Source organism: Gossypium raimondii, chromosome 5 (genome assembly GCF_025698545.1).
Source record: "Gossypium raimondii isolate GPD5lz chromosome 5, ASM2569854v1, whole genome shotgun sequence".
Lineage (NCBI taxonomy): Eukaryota > Viridiplantae > Streptophyta > Magnoliopsida > Malvales > Malvaceae > Gossypium > Gossypium raimondii.
Genome location: NC_068569.1, coordinates 44,495,308 through 44,514,908, shown reverse-complemented (window position 1 = coordinate 44,514,908; position 19,601 = coordinate 44,495,308).

Below are 19,601 nucleotides of genomic sequence, written 5' to 3'. Positions count from 1 at the left end.
AGCAAAAATTAGAGGTTGCCTGTCACTACTGCAGTCGTGGGCACGGTTTCGCTTTCCATTTCTACGTCCTTGAGTGGACCACCCATATACATTCCCACTCATAACGAGGTAAATTTTATATTAGATTTTACAATTATTATGTAGATTTTTAAAAATAAAAGTATGCTAAAAATTTATTTAATTAGGTGGAACCATCCGGCAAGTCATGCTCGATTACCGTCCTCTCTTGAAGATATACGGCTTCTATTGGACCAACGGTCGGAAGCACAAGTAAGTTTTAAATAAAATAGATATTTTCATACATTCGCTAGTCAATTGATATTTAGTATTTAGTATTTAGTATTATGTATATAACTAATATTTGTATCATGTTCATATAGTTTCAATGGACACCATACGAGGATCAGGCAATTCGGGCAGTAATCCCGGAAGAGTTCTTACAAAATCTACAAGCTTGGCACGTGAAAGTCGTGTTGATCAACTACACAACTGTGGAGCCGCTCCAGACAGACAGAGTGCTACGACAGTTTGGATGTAGACAACCGATTCCCGTGGATCCTGAGGTGTTTGACAATCAACACAAAGTCGACCTTCGGTAATTGAAACGGATTGGACGAGATGCTGGTCCGAGTACATGGAAACGTGGGAAGATCAGTATGAATATATACCTACTCGAGAACCAATCATCGTTCCGGAGTTAGCGTGCGTTCCAGAATACATGCCATGGTTTAGGATCCATGGCAAGCCGTATTTACTGACGCCAGAGGAGAGGCAGCGGCAAATACGTGTTTTAAAGGGAAAAGAGCGGACCTCTAAATCCAAGACGACAAGACGACGAAGGCCCAAACATTCACCCGACTCATCATCAACGGCCATGCAATCACCAGGCCCAACGAGAGCACCGACACAGTCATCCGATGCAGCAGTTCAACCGATAATACCCACGCAACCGCCTTTTCAGATTATGCCAGGTGCGTTTCCTAGCCCTTATATGTATCCTAACCCTTATATGTATCCTTTTCCGAGTCCTATGGCAGGTTGAAGCCAAATGCCTGGTTCAGCTCCATTTCTTGTTATGTCGAGTGGACTGCCGATGTATAGGCCAGCGGCGCACAAGGGATCGCAAGAGGGGCTGTCGGGGAGCTCTCCTTTTTACCAATCCCCACCAATGTATGGGCTTTAAACACCGTCGCCGTTCGTGATGCAAACACCTCCACATACACTATTCTTTGAAGGTGGATCATCGCCCCAAGTCCGACAACCAGATGCCGTACCGGAAGAACCAAAATCCTCGCCGGAGGAACAACCACCGCCGCCGGAAGCTAGAGAAAGGAGGAATTCAGCGTGTAACCGTCGATGGCCGCCATGTGGCACTGAATCCCCCGGGCATAGACATTGATTACCGTATTTAAATTTATTTGTACAAATATTTTGAATATTTTGATATTATTTGATGTAATAAAATAGAAGTTTATTTGATGTAATAAAATAGGAATTTTTTAATATTTTGAATATTTTGAATATTTTGATATTATTTGAGAATTCTACTAACCATTAATACCCTTAACTTAAAACCCTAACCTAATTTAATTAGAAACCTTAAACCCTTAACTTAAAAACCCTAACCTAATTTAATTAGAAACCTTAAACCCTTAATTTAAAAACTCTAACCTAATTAAATTAAAACCCTAACCCTTAACTTAAAAACTCTAACCTAATTAAATTAAAAACCCTAACCTAATTAAATTAAAACCCTAACCCTTAACTTAAAAACCCTAACCTAATTAAATTAAAAACCCTAACCTAATTAAATTAAAAACCCTAACCCTTAACTTAAAAACTCTAACCTAATTAAATTAAAAACTCTAACTTTTAACTTAAAACCCTAACCCCTTAAATTAAAAACCTAACCTAATTAAATTAAAAACCCTAACCCTTAACTTAAAAATCCTAACCTAATTAAATTAAAAACCTAACCTAATTAAATTAAAAACTCTAACCTAATTAAATTAAAAACCTAACCCTTAACTTAAAACCCTAACCCCTTAACTAAAAACCTAACCTAATTAACTTAAAACCCTAACCTAATTAAATTAAAAACCCTAACCCTTAACTTAAAAACTCTAACCTAATTTAATTAAAATCTTAAACCCTAAACTTAAAAACCCTAACCTAATTAAATTAAAAACTCTAACCCTTAACTTAAAAACCCTAACCTAATTAAATTAAAAACCTAACCTAATTAAATTAAAACTCTAACCCTTAACTTAAAAACTCTAACCTAATTAACTTAAAACCCTAACCTAATTAAATTAAAAACCCTAACCTAATTAAATTAAAAACTCTAACCCTTAACTTAAAAACCTAACATAATTAAATTAAAAACCCTAACCCTTAACTTAAAAACCCCAACCTAATTAAATTAAAAACCCTAACCCCCTTAACTTAAAAACCCTAACCTAATTAACTTAAAAACCTTAACCTAATTAAATTGAAAATCCTAACCCTTAACTTAAAAACCCTAACCTAATTTAATTAAAAATTTTAAACCCTAAACTTAAAAACTCTAACCCGTTACTTAAAAACCATAACCCTTAACTTAAAAACCCTAACCCCCTTAAGTTAAAAACCCTAACCTAATTAACTTAAAAACCCTAACCTAATTAAATTAAAAACCCTAACCTAATTTAGTTAAAAACCCTAACCCGTTACTTAAAAACCCTAACCCCTTAACTTAAAAACCCTAACCCTTAACTTAAAAACACTAAACCCTTAACTTAAAAATCCTAACCCTTAACTTAAAAACCTTAACCTAATTAAATTAAAAACCCTAAACTAAATTAATAATTTTACTTTCAAATAATGTTAGATTTGGAAAAATATTTTTTCCTGGTACTAACAATTAATTATTTTATATAATTTGATAATTTTACTAATCATTAATACAATTTATCAATTAATAATTTTACATTCACATAATTTTAGATTTTGAAAAATGTTTTGACTGATACAACAATTAATAATTTTATATAATTTGATAATTTTTACTAACCATTAATACAATTTATCAATTAATAATTTCACAAACTTAATTTTTTTACAATTACATTCAACTATTGCGATTAGGGTATGATCGGCTTGTATGGCCTGGATTCCTACACCATCCGTACAACTTTGTTTGACTGGCTGTTTCACGGATATCCATAATGTTATGTATTCTAGTCGAGTAAGGTCGACCCTTTGGTTTGCAACATAATTCTCTATTCGGTAACAGCTTAAAAGGAGCAAGAGATACGGGCGGCCACTTACGTTCATCTGGGACCGGTGGGAAAATGTGTCTCAAGACGTTGTACATGTTTTCTAATTTGTACACTTCGTCCACATAACTCATCGGATCCAGACGGAGATTCTGACAAGCTGCAATAACATGCGCGCATGGATAACGAAGTGCATCAAACATCCCACAGTCACAAGTCCTATTTCGCAAGTGCACACGATATTGCCCGCCAACAATACCTTGGTGCGGTCTGTCAAACTCTGTCACGCGAAACCATAAATTGTCTCGATCGTGACACACTATGTGCATGGTGTTTGCCCTCGCCTTGGCCCTGTTAATTTCTTGAACTACCTTACTGCACCATACATGCCCTCCCTGCATCTGGCCTGCATAACTTGCTGCTCGCTTTGGAAATAGCGCCGCTAAACGAAAATATGTCTCTCGCACAATCGATGCTATAGATAGATGGCGCGTTCCTTTAAGAACAAAATTTATGCATTCAGCCAGGTTCGACGTCATATGGCCATATCGTAGGCCGCCGTCGTATGCTTGTGCCCACTGTTCGAAACGTATGTTACAAAGGTAGTCCGACCCTTCTCCGTTAATTGAACGTAAAATTACCAACATCTCATGAAAACGATCTTTATTTATTTCATAACCTGCCAATATAAGATCATAGCGAATAATTTATACCACTTCTACCAATAAAACTAATTCAAATTGACAAACAAAATAACACAAATATAGACTAAATACCCATGTTGGTCACTTGTCGTCGTTCGCTCTTAGATGGATATTGCATGTAGTAGTTCGAAGCAACGTGTCTTAGGCAATATCTATGGTGTGTGCGCTGCCATAAGCTTCCATGTCGATCAAATGCAGCCAGTATACCGGTGCCCCGATCTAAAATAACACAGATATCAGGTTGAGGGCACACATGCCTCCTTAACCTAGAGAGAAAGAAATCCCAGTTATCAGATGACTCTCCTGGTGTTATTGCAAATGCAATTGGAAGAATTCTCACACTGCCATCCTGTGCCACTGCAAGCAATAGCCGATGAGTATACCTACCGAACATAAAGGTACCGTCAATTTGTACCAACGGTTTGCAGTATGGAAATACATCTCGGCATTACTTAAAGGTCCAAAACAGGCGTTTGAACACTTGGCATCCACGTAGCAACCTGCCGTTGTGGTACGTATGTTCCGTTTCAAGGTCTGTGATGGCACCTAGGACGTATCTCTCTAGCACCTGACACCACTGCCATATTTCATTATATGAGGCGTCCCACCCACTATGTATATTCTCCAACGCCTTTTGCTTAGCTATCCAAGCCTTGCGGTAGGAGGGCATGTACCCTATTTGGCTACAGATATTGGCAATTATCACCGGTACTGAAGTCTTGGATCTGCTTTTACCGTGGGCAGTATCAAGCTAGCTAACATAGTTGAATCTATCATGGGATGATCTTGTGAAACACCTATAAACCTAGTGCATTAAATAATGCAACATTGTATAATAAAAGTATTATTCAGAAACTGTCAATACTATACCTGCAGCACATGTATGTGGACCTTTGTACTTTTTAATCTCCCACAACCCTATCTTTTTCCTTAACGAGGCGTAGATTTTCCATGAACATGTGCCGTCTTGGACCGCACACTTCGCCTCAAACTTATCAGATTTGGATTTAACGACGTGGTAGTTAACGCCGTTTTTGATGCTATGTTGTTTAAAAGCACCAATAAAACTATCCTTATTGGTAAACTGATTACCAACTTCAAATTCACCGGAATCTACCCCCGAACTTGTACGATCACGCAATCGGTGTGACAGATCTGGAAACTCTAACGCATCATCTGCAGACAGATCGGCATTATGCATGTGGGCTGGAGGTGAGTATGCTCTGAATCATGGATTTTTTTCTTCATCTGAACTCCTTTCATCATCTTCAGGTTCTGTTGGAATAGGCTCCGGTTCAAAAAATAAGCTAACTTCTGTACCATCTGGCCCGAGCTCTCGAGGTGGATCCACATCGGAGTCATCTTCTAACCTACAATCATCTGCAGCGTACGAGGTCCCCTCACCGGTTGACGTTGTAGGGAGTACGTCATCCATTCTTCTAGGCATTTGATAACGTCCCCAATAGGATGTAGATTGCCACCCACTAGAACTTGATGCCGTTCCCCAGTACGTATTTCCAGCATCAAACGTCGAGCCACTGACGTACATGTCCCATCCACCGACAGAGTGTCTTGCAGGGGATGTGCATTCGACACCGCTACCGAACATGGGTTGTTCTGTACTTTACAACCCGCTAACCGAGTGTTGGCCAGGGGTCGTGTATACATCTCGAACACCGGTCGCAAGTACATCAGTTGGCGATGTAAATTGTACATATAACTCAATATAAGGTGCTCCACTAGCAAGATGAGTCTGCACCATTGCCTCCAAGCTACGAGCACCTTTTATGTCAAACGACTCATATGTCACCGGATCAACAGAAGAACAAAATCGATACATGATAGACAGAACTTTCATTGGCGTCGTTCCGAAAATTTTACGCCTAATTCTTTTACGAAGTTCTGTCAAATCTATGTTCTGGTTAAAAACCAGTCGCACCGTATTCTCCGACAAAAAAATAACACCATTCTCTGTGTGGCAAACCTCACCATCGTAGTAAATAACAGCACTAATACGTTCGCTCATATTTGAAACTCTAACCTTCTTAGCCTCTCTAAATTGTTTCTGCTGTGACTTATGCATTCTGAGAATTTTTCTGCCTACTTTATAGCCTCAGCCCAAACATGCTACTATAGCAAAAGCGCGTCCACGAGGGCACGATTTTCATAAATTCTTCTCAAATAGCATCTTGCTAGAAGCGATTTCATACTATTTGCTTAGAAACGTCAAAAAAAATATTTCTTCCATGACCTACTGTAGCAAAAGCGCGTCCACTAAGGCGCGATTTCACAAATTCTTCTCAAATAGCATCCTGCTAGAAGCGATTTTATACTATTTGATCAGAAACGTCAACTCAAAATTATTTCTTCCAGGACTTAAAAACCTTAAAAAGCCTCAACCCTAAGCCCTAAAAGACGAAAAAACCTAACATGAAAAAAACGGCAAAATTGCGTCCCCCGGATCGCGCCATGTGGCATGAAATTGCGTCCACGTCAGCACGATTTGCTGACGTGGACGCGATTTCCTGGCACATCCCCTGACATCGCGTTGACGTGGACGCGATTTTCCGGAAAATAGACCATTCCGGTAAATAATTAAATAATGGGCTCATTTCGGTAATTTAAAAAAAAATGCTTTTTTTGGTAAAATGCCCTTTTTTAGAGTGTTTTTAAGTTTAAAAATAATTTTAAAGTTATAAACAACAGGTGAATTACTTTAAAACTATCGATTCTTTATAAAGGGATTCTAAAAATTAAGGGTCAATAATCATCCAATTTTAAAAATATGAAATTATTATTATACACTTATTCGTAGAGAAGTTATTTTATACACATTTTTTATCAGATTATTCATGATCTTTTTTTAGCTATTTAATGATATTTCAACAATTTTTTCTATCTGAATCCCAAATTAAAAACCCTAAATCTAGAATCTCGAACTCTAAACCCTAACCCTAAACCCTTAAACCTTAAACTCGAATTTTGAACATCAGGGTTCGAGGTTTAATGTTCAAGTTTCAGGGTTTGAGTCCAAGATTCGAGGCTCGGGATTCATGGTAAAATAATTATCAAAATTATGTGTCAATGGCATGGAAAAATTTTCACAAAAATTACTAATTTTTTTGCACAAAAATAAAAAAATTTAACTTATGAAAAAAAATTATTAAAATTTGTAAAAGAAGAGAAGATGTTTGTTTATAATTTAAAAAATTAATTATTTTAAGTAATTCAACTAAAGTTAAATTAAGTTTGAGAAGATATTAGATATAGATGGGTATATAATAATACTTTATTATCTTTAAAATTTAATGACATGACACTATTTTATTGATGCCTAAAATTATGCTTTTTAGGATGATCCTAATATAATTTATTCCCTTTTATAAAAATTATCGGATTAGATCGATTTTTTTAAAATTTATCGAATTAAGCTGATTTTAAAGTGAGAAGGAAAACGCGTTCAGCTAGACGCGCTTTCCTATTATGTCAGCAAAGTGCATCAAGCTAGACGTGTTTTCCCTAACGGCTACTCAGCAAATGCTACCCTCAACGGTCGAATTCCAACAGCTCCCCCCAACTTTAACTTTTTGTTCCCTATTAAAACCCCAAATTTCCCACCTTTTCAATTCACTCAACTCTTTCTCAATTCATTCTCAATCCTCTCTTAATTCTCACTCAATTCTCTCAGTTCACTCTTATTTTTTATTAAAATTGTATTAAGTTTTTTTAATTAATTTTGTATTACAATTTTATTCGTATTTATTAAAATTATTAATGACAAATTTTATTTGTTTAGATGACAAGCATATTTCGGTCGTTCAATTGCAAATGATAAGAATTTTTTTATTTTTAATCTAATTTAATTATTTTGTTGTTATATTGAAATTTAAGATTTTGCATGTTTTTTTATGATTAGTCGGAAGATCGAATTTTGGAGACATATATTCACAAAATATTCGTTCTTCCATCGTCTTTAATTGAACCAAGCTTGAGAGATGCGAGATTTTTGCACGTTGTCAGTATGGGTAGGGGTGTAAATTGGACCGTACACACACATTCCATCTTTCATACAGTGAGTGTGTTGGGGAATATGCCCATATTGTAGTAAACATGTATCTGTTTTCTATTTATGTAACAGTCTACTTTTCAGTAGTGTCGAAAATAGTGGTTTCAGGACCACAACTCCGACGAGTAAGTTCGTATAATTAGTATTAAATTATACGAGTCAATAATAATTTTTATATTGAATTTTTATTTGATGATTTTAAACAATTGAATTAAAAGTTAGTATAAGTGATTTGATTCAAAAGTCAAGTGGTTATTGAAAATGAGGTAATAGGACCTCATTTTCTTATTTTAAAGCAGTAAATATTTTATTAAATATTTAAAGAGTCGTATTATAGGTGAATTGAAGTTTGGTCCGTTAATTTTGACGATTGATTACTTAATTTAAGCAAAAAGACTAAATTGTAAAAGAGGTAAAAGTTTATCTCTATAGATTTAAAATACAAAAAGGACCAAAATGGTAATTAGACCATGGTCAAAAATTCCAAGCGGTGGTGGACATGATTAATCCACTAGCTTTTGGGTTATTTGCTCTTTTAGTCCTAATTAGTTTAGGATTAAATTATAATTAAGCTTATTTAGTTGAAATTTAATTTAATTGAAGGACAAATTGTGCAATTAAACCCTCATTAAATGGTAATTATACCATTTGCATAGTAGTGGACGGTTTTGGACTTAAAAATGTTAAAATATTTTAATGTAAATTAAAAGGGATATAATTGTAATAAGGTAAATAAATAATTTACAACTAAAATAAAGCCAAATTAAAAGTGAATTTTCTTGTTTCTTCTTCCTAAAAACCCGAAACACCATGGTTGAAGCTAGGAAAACATTCGACCAAGCTTAGGCCCTTTGATTTGGTAAGCAAACCTTGTTCATTTTTAGTAATTTTGATGTTTTTAAGTTCGTATTAGTTTAATATAGTTAACCCGGGGACTAATTTATAAAAATTTCAAATGTTTTGAATTATGTCATTGATGAATTTGAGTTATTCTTGAAGTTTTATGATGGATTATTAAGCTTGGTTGTTAAATAGGGCTATTTTATAAAGTAATTTTGTTAATTTTAATGTTTAAGGACTAAATGTTAAAGTGATAAAAGTACAAGGACTTGATGTGAAATAACATGTATGAGATGTAGAGAAATTTTGAATAGTTTAGCTAAAATGAGATTTGAATAAAAATGATTAAATTGCATGTTTTAGGCTTAGAGACTAAATTGTATAAAAGTAAAATATTTGGGGCAACTTTGTAAAAATATCAAAAAGAACTTAATTTCATAAAATGAATTAATTTTTTTGTTAGAATTAATGAATTGAATGTAATTATTTTTTTAAATTAAGAACGAGTGGAAAATCGAGGAAAAGAGAAAATTACCAAATAGCTCTTGTACTTTGTTGTTGCTGCAATTTAGTATGGTAAGTTCGTACGGTTTAATTTTAGAACACTTTTAAATGTATTATGTGAACCTAATTGTATAATGTTGGATTATATTGATAAGTGTAATTGAAAATGGAAATAATGAATTGACACAACGTCGATCACTGATTGAGTTATTCTAGACCGTTACTGCATATCAGTCCTGTAAGTTTATTCAGAATAATTCTAATGTATTTAAGTGCATATTAAATGAATTGAATTGTTTGGTTGAACATTATAATGATGTTATGTATATGAGTAATGAAGTAAGGGATTGTTATAGCATTGAGCACTAACGAGGTACTTTAAGCTGATGAATGTTTGGTTAATGAACTAATTTCTGTATATGGAATATGAGATAGTGAATTATTCATATATTGTTTTGTGTTGAAAATACTCTGAGCCAATGAACGTAGGATAGAGTACGATTTACATACCAATAGGTTATTATGCGCGCAGTACGGGATTGATCTGAGTAGTGAAGATGATTTCTATATATTATCTGTTCACTAGATATGCCGAGGTCCTGTATTTGTTGCGGACTATCATGTTATTTTATAGTGTTAACTGGTGTGCTGGATGGTACTGGTTCGTATGAGCGAATGGTGTGCTAAATGGTACTAGCTCTTATGAGTAACTGGTGTGCTGGATGGTACTGACTCTTATGAGTATCTGGTGTGTTGGATGGTTAACCATGTGCTCGTATCTGTATATCATTCATTAGGGATTATCTTTAATACCACTGAATGTTATTGAAATGTGGAAATTAATTTGTGTACTATTGTGTTGAGTATTACTCACCTGTTGTGAGTTGCGATTGACAGGAACTCTATTAAGAATCTTATCTCCAGGAACTCTGTTCAGGATTTTATTGCCAGAAACATTGTTTATAAATTTTATTAATCGAATTATTATGCATAATTTAGTAAGCTTTACCGTTTGATCGAAGACTTACTAAGCTTTATAAAAGCTTACTTGTATTTTGTTGTGTCTCTTGTAGATAACATTTTGTGGATCGGAAGATCGGATCAATACGAAGAAATCACACTATCCGGGGATTCGATCATGTAATAGGGAAAATTCAGTCATGTTCTGTAATGTTTCATAAGTACATGTATTGTGTTTTATAGTGCATTTTGATGTTAGGTATGTATGTTTAAATCCATGTTAAATTATAAGTGAACAATCATGAAAATGGTAAGTGTGACTTGAATTAAGTATGATATAAATGAATTGAAGGTAAGTTAAATTTGAATATGTTGAGACTTGTGTGATGAAACTAAAGTAATGAAAATGTTGGGTAATTAAGATGATGTGTCATTATGGACCTATTGGTTAGGTCTTAAATAGATTTAGTTAGCATGTTTTGGATGTTCTTGTATGTATTTGAAGCCTTGTGATTACATGTTTTGTAATTGGTTTAGGTACCTATGCAATTGGGTGAAATTTGAGTTTGAAGTAGGACATTTTTGGGCTCACACGGGCTGTTACAAGGCTATGTAAAGCACATGGGTAACCCACACAGGTGCATACCTAGAGTGTTTAAAAATAGTATAGGTGTTGTTTTCACACGAGCAGACACATGACCTGCGACACGACCGTGTGAGGGTACTTCGAATGTTACACGGGCTGGCACATAGCCATGAACATCCTTCTAGTTCTTCAAGAGCTTAGAGAACTATGCCCCAATAATCTCCTTTAAGCGACCCCACTTCACTCTCACGTAGGTGACTTATGTTGTTCATTTCACCGAAACAGACAATGGTCATTAAAAGCATTGCTTAACTTTTTTCACATTTTAATCACTGTTTTCATCATAGGAATGGACTCAAGATAAGAACTCCCACAATGACCTCACAAGGTCTATGCAAGTAAGTTGTCCCATTGAACCTAGATCTTGGGATCTCCAATCAACTAGGTTGGATTTTCCTTCACATAGCGCCTTAAATATTCATGAGATTTAGTCTCATTGATTTCAATGTTTTATCAACTTGATCTCGGTTTAACCCTTTAGTTAGTGGATCCACAGTGTTATCTTTTGATCTTACAAAATCAATAGAGATAACTCCAGCTGAGATTAGTTGTCTAACAGTATTGTGTCGGCGACTCATGTATCTTGACTTACCATTATACATTACGTTCTGTGCTCTACCAATTGTTGCTTGGTTATCACAATATATGCATATTATGGGCACAGACTTTGGTAATTCAGGAATATCCTCTAAAAAGTTTCATAGTCATTCTGTCTATTCTCCAGATTTGTCTATAGCTACAAACTCAGATTCCATTGTGGATCTGGTTATAATCGTTTGCCTTAAGGATTTCCATGAGACAACTCCTCCTCCCAATGTGAAAATATAACCACTTATGTCTTTGGCATCTTGATTATCATATATCCAACTGGCATCGGAGAATCTTTCTAACACAACATGATCTCTAGAATAATGTAATCCATAATTCTGGGTATATCTAAGATATCTTAGTACCCTCACAATCGCTTTCGAGTGGTTCTCCCCTAGATTTCTAGTGAATATGCTTAAACTGCTTATGGTGAAAGCAATATCAGGTCTAATGCAAATCATAAGGTACATTAGATTGCTTATGACTCTTGCATATTCCACTTGGTCAACACTTTCACCTTTGTTTTTGGACAGATGTTTACTTATATCTATCGGAATTCTGGCTACACCAAAATCATCCTTGCCAAATTTCTCAAGAATCTTGTCTATATAGTTTGATTGAGTCAATACGAGACCTTCAGATGACCTTTTGGATGCCCAAAATCATGTCAGCAAGTTCTATATCTTTCATGTCAAATATTGAATTTAACAAGTTTCTGGTACGTTTTACCATTTCATTGTTACTTCCAATAATTAGCAAGTCATCAACATATAAACATAGAATTACATATCCATCAACAGTGGTTTTAACATACACATATTTGTCACACTCATTAATTTTAAATTCATTTGATATCATGACACTGTCAAACTTTTCATGCCACTGCTTTGGTGCTTGCTCAAGTCCATACAAAAACTTCACCAATCTACAGACTTTTCTTTCTTGCCCTGAAGCTACATGACCCTCAGGTTGTTCCATATAAATCTCCTCATCAAGATCTCCATTTAGAAAAGCTGTCTTAACATCCATTTGACGAACTTCTAGATTCCATAAAGCGGTAATAGCAAGTATCATCCTTATAGAAGTTATTATTGATACAAGAGAAAATGTATTAAAGTAATCAATTTCTTCCTTTTGTCTATAACCTTTTATAACCAATCTGGCCTTCTATTTATCAATTGTTCCATCTGCTTTCATTTTTTTGTTTGAAAATCCATTTAGAATTTAGTGGTTTAATTCCCTAAGGTAGATCCACTAATTCACATGTATGATTTTTCATGATGGAATCAACTTCACTCTTAATATCATCTTTCCAAAAAAATGCTTTTAGATGAGTATATAGCTTCACTATAAGTCTGAGGTTTAGTCTTTAACATATAGGTTAGAAAATCTGATCCAAATAAATTTTCCACCCTTTCCCTTTTACTTCTTCTTGGCTCTGCCTCGACTTTAACTTCTTGTTAAAAGTCTTGACTATCATAGTCTCTAAAGTTTGTTTTGTTGAACTTGACCCATCTTCCTTAGTCTTACAAGAGAATATGTTTTCAAAGAATGAGATATTTTTAGATTCCAATATCGTATTCTTATGAATTTCAGGATTCTTTGATACATGTGCAAGAAACCGATATGCATTGTTGTGGTGTGTATAACCAACAAAAATACAATTTACCGTTTTAGAACTTATTTTCATTTGCTTTGGCAAATGAACCATTACCTTTGCAAGACACCTCCACACTTTCAAGTAGTTGTAGGAAGGTTTCCTGCCCTTCTATAACTCATATGGTGTCTTGTTCTTTTTCTTCTGGGGCACCTTATTTAAAAGGTAATTTACTGATAAAATAACTTTCCTCCACATGTTTTATGACAACCTAGAACTTTCTAACATTGCGTTCATCATTTCCTATAGGGTTCGATTTTTACGCTCTACTACCCCATTGGATTGAGGAAAGTATGGCGGTGTTACTTCATGAACAATATCATGTTGTGCACAAAATTTACCAAATGGTTCAACATATTCACCACCACGGTCATTTATCACCCTCTTAATTCCTTTATTAAGTTAGGTTACAATTTCCTACTTATAGAGAACAAATTTCTTCATAGCTTCATCTTTGCTTAAGCAAATATACATAACAATATTTTGTGCTATCATCAATGAAAGTAATAAAATATTTATTCCCTCCTCTAGTTTGAATAATCTTTAAGTCACAAATATCACTATGTATTAGATCAAGTGAATCAACATTTCTTTCAATGATTGAAATAAGGACATTGTTAGTTTTGTCTTAAACACATTTCACATTTATGATTTTAATTAATGTGAAATGAAGGAATGTATTCTAAGTTAATTAATCTATGTAAAGTATTAGAATTAACATGTCCGAGCCGACGATGCTATAAATTAAATGACTCAAGTATATAAACAGAAGAAGAAACATAATTCTTATTCATACTTTAGCTTTTTTACAGAGATAACATTGAGTTTCCACATATTATTTAATACATATTCCCTTACCATAAATGTTTCCCCTTTTGACAAAACTAACTTCTGGGGTTCAAATATCATCCTAAAGCCATGCATACTTAGGAGGGTCTTAGAGACAATATTCTTGCATATGTCAGACACATACAACACATTTTGAAGTTTTAACTTTTCGCTAGAAGTCAACTTCAAAATCACAGTGCCTTTCCCCTTGATCTTGGAAGTTGTAGCGTTGCCCATATAATTTTTTTCCCTTTTCTCACAAGGAACCAACTCAACAAAGGAGTCCTTGTCATAGCAAATATGACGTGTGGCACCAGTAGCAAGGCACCATTCTCTTGAAATTGAATCAACCAAGTTGACTTCAGAATTCACAGCGCAGAGGTCAAGATCAGATACTTCCTTAGAAATATTTTCTACAGTGTTGGCCTCATTTGTTTTGACCCTCTTTGGAAGCCTACAATTGGATGACTTGTGTCTCATCTTATTGTAATTAAAGCATTTTCTTTGGAATTTTGGCTTCTTGAAAACATCTCATTTTGGTCCTAGTTTAGACCTAGTCTGAGAATGTTTCTTTCCTTGGAGTCCTTTTTGACTTCTACTATGTTTGCCTTGGTAAAGTTAGGATTGGTTGCTTTGTTTAGTCTTTTAGCCGCACCTCGATTATTGGTTGCTTTGTTTAGTCTTTTAGTCGTACCTTGATTGTCTTCTTCAATTCGAAGTCTGGCAATCAGATCTTCCACTATTTTTTTACTTTCTCTTATGCTTAAGATAGTTCTTGAAGTCATTCCAAGCAGGGAGAAGTTTTTCAATAATGGCTGCCACCTGAAAGGATTCACTTATATCCATCCCTTCTGCGAGAATACCATGAATAATCAGTTGGAATTCCTACACCTAATTTACTACAGCTTTAGAATAAACTATTACACAATTTAAGAACTTGGAAACTAAGAATTTCTTAGCACCAGCATATTTAGTTTTGTATTTATGGTCCAGCGATTCCCATAATTCCTTAGCCGTTTTCTTGATACTGTATTTATGGCAACTAAAAATTTTCTCCAATGAATTTCGTAGGCTTTTCATTGTGACTCATAGTCACAGGTAACGTTTGTCTCGTAGCCTGAGCAACGACAATCGCATCAACCTTTGAATTGGATGAGTTGTTTGACGTATGAGTAATTTTTCAGTAATCGGAATAAAGAACTAGAATCTGTAAATAAATTAAAATCCGAAATAGAAGTATAAACCAATCTTAAATAAGTTACGATGGTAATTTGTATGCCTTAGATTAAAACTACAACAAATATTCTGTCTTAAGATTGTAAGAAAATATAATATCGTATGTAGTATTAATATGTCAGTAACAATGATAATGCAATACAATGCAGTAGCAGTGACACAATAGAATACCTGTAATCGGGTAGAATTGAATATTAGAAGAAGAATTTTGTTGAGGCCTGTATGAACAGTTTCCTTAAGACAGATTCGACCTCTTCTCGATGCTTTGAGTAACGTGGACGTCTGTCTCTTAGGATACAACAACAAACTATCACAGTAGTAGCACAACAACACTGATCAATTGAACACAATCTTGTCTCTCTCTATCACTAGGAGAAATGAATTTAGAAGGAATTTTTGGTATTGGTGGTTTTCGATGATGTGTTTTTGAAATCTCCTAACTTGGCTTTATATAGAAGAGAGAAAATGAATGAAGAGATATAGACCGATTCATGAAAAGTTTTATGAAAAAAATAATAGATATAAGTGAATAGAGACAATGAATGAAAAAATGTAATATTAAACCAAGAGATATAATTGTTTCAAAAGATACAATTGTCTATCAATGCAAGAATAAAGAACCAACATAGACTAGTGCATTGCCCACATCAAATTAACGCCTTATCAATATTGCACGGAGCATTCACTCAAGCAACAGTTTAAGGGTCTGTTTGATTGCCAGTAAAATATTTTCCGTAAAATGATTTCGGGAAAATGTTTTACTTTTCTGTAAAATGATTTACTGGAAAATATTTTCGGTGTTTGATTGAATCTATGTAAAATATTTTCTTTGCTTTGGCGATTTCGAAATATTTTTGAAAAATTGTTTTACATATATTGATATATATTAATAAATTTTTATATTTTAAATTATTTTTACATATATTGCAATGATTTATTTATAATAATACTCAATTATTAAGCTACAATATTAATCGTTATAAATTGAAAAAAATTAATATCAAATAAATTATTTGTAATTGTGTTAAAAAAACAAGTATTGAATAATTAAAAAAACAAGTTATTGGAAAATCGATAAACAGAAGTAATTTTCTACCGGAAATGAAGGAAGGAATGAAGGAGGCGATAGAGAGAAGAGCACGGAAAATGTCTTACGGAAATTGAAAGGGTAAGTTATTTTCCCTAAAATGTAACCCATTTTCCCTTGTTTTGGAGTTCATTTTCCAAATGGAAAATGTTTTCCGCCAATCAAACGCTGGAAAAGTTGGAAATGATTTTTCGGAAAATCAATTCATTCAATCAAACAGACCCTAAGAATTGACTTGATATTGTTTAATATGTCATGTGTGACACCTTTCTCCTAATCCCTTTCAAATTCCATAACAATTAATATCATTTAACAGCTCCTAAAGGGATAAAAATGCAAAGCACCTTTTCCTCCTATGCAAGCTGCAGAAACTAATTTAAACATAGATAAAACTGCAATTCGAACGGTCAAATGAAACACCTTTTTTCAAATTTGTAAGCAAATTTTCAACTACTTGACAATTTTTCCTTTGGATCCCCTATCACGACATTTGTTTTCACATTTGCTTGAGTTAGAAACATTTCAAATTTATAATCATCTTCCTCATTGTGTTAAAATATAAAATCAAATTTACAGAGCATGATGCAAAATTTTAAGAACTTAAAGCTCCGTTTGTTTCATTAAAAACAGCTTTTGAAAATTTATTTTTAGAAAATGACTTATATTTATACAAAAGCTAATATTTTTAGTATTTGGATGAATCAGTATAAAATATTTTCTATTGTTTGGCGATTTCTTGAAAATATTTAATAAAAGTTGTTTTCAATGAAACAAATATACATTTGAGATTTTTTATCTTTTATTGTTTAATTGAGTTTATTTTATATCTATAAATTTATATTTAACATTGTTTTTGTTTTTGCAAAACAAGCGGACATAAATGTATTTGATATAAAATATTATAGTGCAATTTCCTTTTAACAATTGAAATTTATTTCATAATAAGAAAATATACTTAATAATAAATTATACTTAATTAAAACTTAATTTAAATTACATATATGAGAGTACATATTGAGACATTAGAGTTGTAAGGGATAAATGAAGTTAAACATTATTTAAACAAATACTCATATTTATATAATTAAAATATTCATATTTTTATAATAGGTTAAAATATGTCATAAGTCCTTGCACTCTCCATAAATTTGAAATTTAGTCAATAAATTTTATTTTTGGGTTAGTCCTACTTTTTAGATATCAAAGTTCAAGTTTAATGTTAAATTCAGGTTCATTATAATTAAATAAATAATTATTTAAAATAAATGGGCAAATTAACTTTTAAAAATTTTATTTATTTAGTTAACTATTTATTTTAAATATAAATTTTAAAATATTACCTTAAAAACATGTTTATTATTTAAAGTTTAGTATATGCTAATAATTAAAATAAATACTAAAATATATAATATAAATAGTATATAACTTAATAAATAAAAAAATTTAATCTAAATAAAATGGAAATATAACTTTTTTAATTTCTATTTATCTAATTAAACATTTACCTAATTTTAAAAATATATTTATCTAATTAAATATTTATTTTAAACATAAAATTAACTTAAAAAATTATTTATAAATAATATGTAATTAAATAAATTTTTTATTTAATTTAAACTAACTGAATATTTGTTTTTCAGATTCTTGTATATCCAATTAAGTTTTTATTTTAAACTTAAACATTTATAATTTAATGGATGATAAAAACCTGTATAAATTCTCTTTTAAAAACATATAAATTTTAATATTAGAATTAAATTGATACCATACAAATTTCCTTAATATTAATTATCCAATTTTACAATTTAAATTTAAAATTATAAAATAATTATTCTATTACATAATAATTAATGTCATGGAAATCTATTTGTTTATTTAAATTAAATTAGTCTTCGAGTATTTAAAATCTATACTTTTGATTTTTTATTACCATTGTCATCATCTTTGATCAACATTAAATTTTTAATGCAATTAATTATTTTAAAATTACAAATTACTTATTCAGTAATAATAAATTACATATTTTTATAAAATTAAAATTAAAATTAAAATTAATAAGAACAAACAATTATAAAGTAAAGGTTCAGGGAAAAGTGAATACCAGTGAGTTTTGAAACAAATTTAGTATAATATGTATAATAAATTAAATATCATCAGTTAATAATACTCCATTTAGTATCTATTATGGTGACTTTATAATCAAAGTAGGGGAGGTTCGAATTATAGTTTTAGTTGCAAAAATTTTCAACTCAACTATGTCGGGGATTTGAACTTGTTGCATTGTTTGTAGTGAGAAAGTAACTAGCTTTGAGAAATGAGAAGTGCTTTAGAATAATTATAAAAATGTTCTAAAGTTTTAATGAAAATTATTTAATTGGTTAATATGTCATGTCAATAATTCATTATTGAAAATGTAAATTTTAATGAAAGTAATTAATTTGAATAATTATTTTATGCGAATAAATTATATTAAAATAATAGTAAAAATTATAGTTTTAGGTAACAATAATAAAATATCACATCATACTTTTAAAATGTAAAAGTCTTATTATAAATTCATTTATATTTAATATCTTCTTTAATTTAAATTTAAATTTAATTACTTAACAAATTTAAAATTTAATAAATAAACTTGTTTTTTATAATTTTAAAATCGTTTTAGTTTTTTAAAATTTAATAATCTTTTATTTCTTTGCTTTCAAATTATTTTTATTTTCATGCAGTCATTTTTTAATTTTTTAATTTCTAGAGAGGTTATTTTTCTTTATAATTTTCTATTTTTGATTTTTAATTAAATTTCAAAATTTGATAAAACCTGGTTATAATTTTTCTAACTTTAATTTTTACTAGTGTTTTTTAGATTTTTAATGGTTGATTTTAGGTTTTATTTTCTGCTTATGATTTTTATCAAATTTTTAATTTTTAATTATTGAGTCAAACATTTCTAAATTTTATTTATTTTTGGTTATGTTTTTTTCCGGCGTATAGTTTAACATTTTCCTCTAAATTTTAATTATTTTAATTAAAATTAAATTAAATTAGAGATGATATAATATATGATTGAGTGTAAAATAATATTTATATGTCTTTAAATATTGATTATATTATTTTAATATCATTTTAATATCCTATATTTTATTATTTTATTTGAAGTAATTAAATTAAAAAAAAATTGAAAGCGACGAAAATGGACAAATTCTATTTTAAGTAACCTCACGAGAAGGAAAA